The sequence below is a fragment of the Amblyraja radiata genome, chromosome 40 (assembly GCF_010909765.2).
Source record: "Amblyraja radiata isolate CabotCenter1 chromosome 40, sAmbRad1.1.pri, whole genome shotgun sequence".
NCBI lineage: Eukaryota > Metazoa > Chordata > Chondrichthyes > Rajiformes > Rajidae > Amblyraja > Amblyraja radiata.
Genome location: NC_045995.1, coordinates 17,368,013 through 17,374,912, shown reverse-complemented (window position 1 = coordinate 17,374,912; position 6,900 = coordinate 17,368,013).

The window sequence follows — 6,900 nt, the reverse complement described above, 5'->3', positions numbered from 1 at the left end:
AGGTGAATCATATTTTTGATATTTACTGCCCAATAATAGTACATAAAGTTAGGAAGTGCTAAACCGCCCAATTGTTTGGGTTTGCTCAAGTGAGTTTTTGTATTCTGTGGGATTTATAATCCCATGTAAAATTTGTAATGTCTGAGTCCAGTTTTTTAAAAACTTTTTTGGTAGGTATATAGGAATTGATTGGAATAGGTATAGAATTTGTGGTAGAAAGATCATTTTTATAGCATTTATTCAACCTATTAAAGACATCGGAAGAGTTTTCCAGAATTTAATTAAAGTATTTAATTTCTTAAGTAGGGGACTATAATTTGCATTAAACATAGCTTGATATTTTCTAGTGATTTCAATTCCCAAATATTTAAATTTTTTGTAGCTATTTTAAAAGGGAAATTTAAGAAGTGTGTTGAGTCTTTTGGTTTTATCGACATCATTTCATTTTTATTCCAATTTATTCTGTAGCCTGAGAAAGACAGTTTAACAAAGAGGAGAGTTGAAACAATCTCTGAAAGCTGCCTGTATGTCTCCAAAGACAATTGATTCAGCTACAGAAAGTAAACAAACATGTACATAATAACCATTGAGGACTGTGTTAATTGTCGGCCTGCGAGGATAAGAAAGGAAGGAGCACACAAGATAAGTAGGAAGTTTAAAACAAATACAACATGTGCTAATTGCCTGCCTTCAGACAACAGGGGGCGCTGACCTGTGCGCGGCTGCCCAGCCAGCAGCTGTCTGTCTTTTCATCTTTTTTTTATTTTTAGTTAGTTAAAGTGCTTTTGTTTCTGGAGTTCTAGACTTTTTTATGTGGGGGGGGGGGAAGGGGGAAACTACCTTTCAGGGTCCCTACCTGGTCGGAGAGGCAGCTTTTCTCCGGGCTGCAGTTTCGACCCGTCCTCGCGGCCTACCAGCGGGCCTGGAGCGGTGTTTCCTGTCGGGGACCGCCCAGAACCACGGCTTCGGCAGCGGCACAGCGCTGGAGCGCTATCGTGGAGCGGGCGATGCCTTGTCCGGGTCGCCGCGCTGGAGCTCCAGTGAGCTGAAGACCGCCGGGAACAACATCGCGGAGCTGCGGGTCTGAGGAGCGGCCAGCTGCGGGTGGCGGCGCCGAGCTGTACATCGGGAGCCTGGGATCTCGCGACGAGATCGCCAGTAGTGGAGCTCCAACCGGCGCGGCCTTGTTGGCTTTGGAAGCCGCGGCCTCCAGTACGGAAGCGGCCGTTCCAAGTGTCCCAAGCCGCTGTGAGGATTCTCCCGACGCCGGTGCACCATCACCCGGCGAGAAAGGCCAGGAACATCGGGCCTCCGTAGAGGCAACTGTGGAGGCCTCAATTGGCTCGACTATGGGTGAACTGGGGTTGGGGACTGGACTTTGTGCCTTCCCTCATGGTGGGAGCCATTGTGGGGGGATGTTCTTTATGTTTAAATCTCTTATTAATGTTATGTCTGTATTCTTTCTTTATGTGCTGCATTGGCAAGAAGCATTTCACTACACCTAGGTGTATGTGACCAATAAATAACCTTTGAAATAACCTTTTTTTCCTGCATATTTAACGCAGCATTTGGAGACAAGATTCGAACTTCAAACACATGACCTGTGGAAGGTGTTTGCAAGAGAATGGAAGAGGGGCTGCAGAATATCATTAACAACTTTGATTGCCTGCAACCCTGCTAGAGAATTACATAGATATAAAGGGTTATTGCAGGAAAAAATATGAAAGTTTACATCTAAATGAACCTGTTCAAATTGCAGTCATAGAAACATAGAAACTGCATCTGCTGTTCCTTGATTTACATCCCAAATCTTCCCTGGTTTCAAGGCTTTTACACAGAAACATAGAAACGTAGACAATAGGTGTAGGAGTAGGCCATTCGGCCCTTCGAGCCTGCACCGCCATTCAATATGATCATGGCTGATCATCCAACTCAGTATCCTGTCCCTGCTTTCTCTCCATACCTCTGATCCCTTTAGCCACAAGGGCCACATCTAACTCCCTCTTAAATATAGCCAATGAATTGACCTCAACTACCTTGTGTGGCAGAGAATTCCACAGATTCACCACTCTCTGTGTGTGGAAAAGAATGTTTTTCTCATCTCGGTCCTAAAGGATTTCCCCCTTATCCTTAAACTGTGGCCCCTTGTTCTGGACTTCCCCAACATCGGGAACAATCTTCCTGCATCTAGCCTGTCCAACCCCTTAAGAATTTTATAAGAGTTTCTATAAGATCCCCCCTCAATCTCCTAAATTCCAGCGAGTATAAGCCGAGTTTATCCAGTCTTTCTTCATATTAAAGTCCTGACATCCCAGGAATCAGTCTGGTGAACGTTCTCTGTGCTCCCTCTATGGCAAAAATGTCCTTCCTCAGATTTGGAGACCAAAATTGTACGCAATACTCCAGGTGTGGTCTCACCAAGACCCTGTACAACTGCAGTAGAACCTCCCTGCTCCTATACTCAAATCCTTTTGCTATGAAAGCTAACATACCATTTGCTTTCTTCACTGCCTGCTGCACCTGCGAAGTCTTTATGGATGCTGATGGCCTTCCTGAGGCACCGTGTGTGGTAGATGCCCTCTGTGGAGAACGCGCTGAAGAGCTCTCCTCTCCGCCTCCGTGCAGCTGAGATGCCACACAGGGATGCCATACATTAATATGCTCTCTGTGGTGCAGCAGTAGAAGGTGTGGGGGCAGACCAGTCTTTTTTAATGTCCTCAGGAAGAACAGTCATTGCTGTGACTTCTTGACCAGCGCAGTTGGTGGACCATGTGAGGTCCTCTGAGATGTGAGTGCCCAGAAACTTAAAGCTGGACACTCTCTCCACACTTTCCCCATAGATGGAGATTGTAGGTATGTTACAAAACTTACCTTCAGCAGCGGGGGCTGTAATTCTGCCTCTGGCCATGTGCGCGATTTTGGCGCGTTTGAGGGGGCGCGGGGTTAAAACGGGGTTTTGTTCCGACCTGGCCATGAATTATATTTTGTTGGAGTGCAAGATGTTGCTAAAGTATCGTTCCTACGGCCGTTCTGTGTGTTTTTAAAAAAAATTCACCCGACAAGTTCATCGCTGAAATGATTTTAAAATCAGCTTCTGAAGCCGTCAATACCGAAAACTGGGACGGATTTTATGCAGCACCAGGTTAAAAAAAGCTGATTTAAATGGCCATTAATTTACAGGTATTAACCATTAAATTCCTTCTATTTGGCCTATAAACCCATGACAATGAGATTTTAAAATTATGTTATATTCTGAATTCTTGTGTGAATGTTATTTGTACACTTGGGCTATTTAAAAACGTTAATCTATTCTTAAGAAATTGATAGATGTTTAGATCTGGTAATTGAATTTTGTAATTAGCTACAATTAGGTAACTAACTAACTATATGTTTTAATTTCAAGTCATCTAAGTAAGATTGTTTCATATTTGTTTCAGAATGCTTCAATCTATAATAACTGAAAATTTCATTCAGTTTTAATTTTTAATAAAGTTATCGGCTTTTAAATGTTCTCAATCACAGCTTTTGTGTTAAGTCAATGAAAAAACAAAAGGGAACAAGATGCTAATTTCCGAGTATGAAAATGATCATAACTTTTTTAATACTGAAGATATGAAAGTGAATTAGGTGTCAAATTAAACTTATTTTTATGCTTTATCTGATGGGATAAATTAAAGACTTGATTTTTAAAATCTCAAAAATTTGTAACATTGCTAGAGATTGGGGCGTATTCTCCATTATGTGACCTCCTGAAGTCAATAATCAGCTCCTTGGTCTTGGAGGTGTTTAGTGACAAGTTGTTACGTGAGCACCAGTCCGCCAGGTTCTGCACCTCCGCTCTGTACTTTGTTTCATCACTGTTGTTGATCAGCCCAATCACTGTTGTGTCATTCCAAATCTTCCCTGGTTTCAGGGCTTTTACTAAGTTTGGCATATGGGCAATGGGTGTATTACAGGGAAAGGTAAAGGGTCATTTTGCAGTAAAGAGCACAATATCTAATTTGTAGACAGCAACTCCCAATATGCAGTGAATTCACACAACAGGTCGCTCCAGTTTGTGGTCAACACTCTCACCGTGTGGATTAAGAAAGAACTGCAGATGCTGGAAAAATCAAAGGTGGACAAAAATGCTGGAGTAACTCAGTGGGTGAGGCAGCATCTATGGAGAGAAGGAATAGGTGACGTTTCAGGTCGAGACCCTTCTTCAGACTGATGTCGGGGGGGGGGGGGTGCGGGATAAAGGAAGGAAGAGGCAGAGACAGTCGGCTGTGGGAGAGCTGGAAGGGGAAGGTGGGAGAAAACACTGAAATTGGAGAATTGGATGATGTGGCCAATGTTGGGATCCCGCTGGAGGTGGTGAAATGTTGGAGGATTATCTGTGGTGTGACTGATGATTAAAGCTGACTTTGAACACCAGACTGTGTCTGTATAGTTCTCTACAACAGCGGTGTCTGCGGGGAAAGACGGGATTCGAGGATGGTGTGCTGCTTTCTTTAGATATGTTAGGGGAAAAAGAGTAGCAAAGTCAAATGTGGGTCCCTTGAAGGCAGACACGGGTCAAATTATTATGTGCAACAAGGAAATGACAAGAGTTGAACAGGTACTTCGGATCTGTCTTCACTAAGGAAGACACATAGAAACACAGAAACATAGAAAATAGGTGCAGGAGTAGAGGCCATTCGGCCCTTCGAGCCTGCATCGCCATTATGATCATGGCTGATCATCCAACTCAGTATCCTGTACCTGCCTTCTCTCCATACCCCCTGATCCCTTTAGCCACAAGGGCCACATCTAATTCCCTCTTAAATATAGCCAATGAACTGTGGCCTCAACTACCTTCTGTGGCAGAGAATTCCACAGATTCACCACTCTCTGTGTGAAAAATGTTTTTCTCATCTCGGTCCTAAACGATTTCCCCCTTATCCTTCAACTGTGACCCCTTGTCCTGGACTTCCCCAACATCGGGAACAGTCTTCCTGCATCTAGCCTGTCCAACCCTTTAAGAAGTTTGTAAGTTTCTATAAGATCCCCCCTCAATCTTCTAAATTCTAGCGAGTACAAGCCGAGCCTATTCAGTCTTTCAAACAATCTCCCAGATGTACTGGAGGACAGAGGACCTAATGGGGTAGAGGAACAAAGAAATTTTCAGGTGAGAAATAGTATTGGGTAGGCTAATGGGACTGAAGGATGATAAATCCCCTGGGCCTGATGGTCTGCATCCCAGGGTCCTCAGGGAGGTGACTCTAGAAATAGTGGAAACATTGGTGATCATTTTCCAATGTTCAATAGATTCAGGATCAGTTCCTGTGGATTGGAGCATAGCTAATGTTATCCCACTTTTCAAGAAAGGAGCGAGAGAGAAAACGGGGAATTACAGACCAGTTAGCCTGACCGGTGGTGGGAAAGATGCAGGAGTCAATTATTAAAGAGGTAATAATGGGGCATTTGGATAGCAGTAAAAGGATTAGTCCATGTCAACATGGATTTATGAAAGGGAAATCATGCTTGACTAACATTCTGGATTTTTTTGATGATGTGACAAGTAAAATGGATGAAGGGGTGAGCCAGTGGATGTAGTGTATCTCGACTTTCAGAAAGCCTTTGATAAGGTCCAGCACGGGAGACTGGTGACTAACATTAGAGCACATGGTATTGGGGGTAGGGTGTTGACTTGGATAGAAAATTGGTTGGCAGACCGGAAGCAAAGTATAGGAGTGAACGGGTCCTTTTCAGAACGGCAGGCAGTGGCGAATGGAGTGCCGCAAGGCTCAGTGTTGGGGCCGCAACTGTTTACCATATATATTAATGATTTGGAAGAGGGAATTAGGAGCAACACTAGCAAGTTTGTGGATGACACAAAGCTGGGTGGCAGTGTGAACTGTGAAGAGGATGTTAGGAGGTTGCAGGATGACCTGGACAGGTTGTGTGAGTGGGCAGATGCGTGGCAGATGCAGTATAATATAGATAAATGGGAGGTTATCCCACTGATCCCTTTAGCCACAAGGGCCACATCTAACTACCTCTTAAATCTAGCCAATGAACTGGCCTCAACTACCTACTGTGGCAGAGTATTCCACAGATTCACCACTCTCTGTGTGAAAAAAAATGTTGGTTCTAAAAGATTTCCCCCTTATCCTTAAACTGTGATCCCTTGTTCTGGACTTCCCAACATCGGGAACAATCTTCCTGCATCTAGCCTGTCCAACCCCTTAAGAATTTTGTACGTTTCTATAAGATCGCCCCCTCAATCTTCTAGATTCTTGCCAGTACAAGCCGAGTCTATCCAGTCTTTCTTCATATGAAAACTTGACATCCCAGGAATCAGTCTGGTGAACCTTCTCTGTACTTCCTCAACGGTAAGAATGACTTTCCTCAGATTAGGAAACCAAAACTATACGCACCAGATTGATTCCTGGGATGGCGGGACTGTCATATGAGGAAAGATTGAAGAGACTGGGCTTGTATTCACTGGAGTTTAGAATGTCAGGATAGAAGGTGGATTGATGCAAGAGGAGTGTGGAACATGCAAGATAAGGTAGAGGAGATATGGCTGTAAAACTGTAATAAAAAGCGGGCGGGCGTCTTCCCTGAATGTTCCAGCCGATGTTTGCAAATAAAGGCCTTTTCGTCTACTTGAAGAATTCTACCTGTCTGTGTCACATTAAGGACACTTCACATGTCATGCCAGTACCTAACATGGCCACCCTGGGCATCACTCCCTTTTACTTCAATGGGAGTGCCAGCAGTCAAGATGGCCGCCTCTCTGGGCTTCACCTCCCATTGGCTTCAATGGAAAACTGCCAGTAGCTAAGATGGCCGCCCAGACCTTCACACCCAATGGACTGCAATGACAGACTGCCAGTAGAACCTCCCTGCTCCTATGCTCAAATCCTTTTGTTA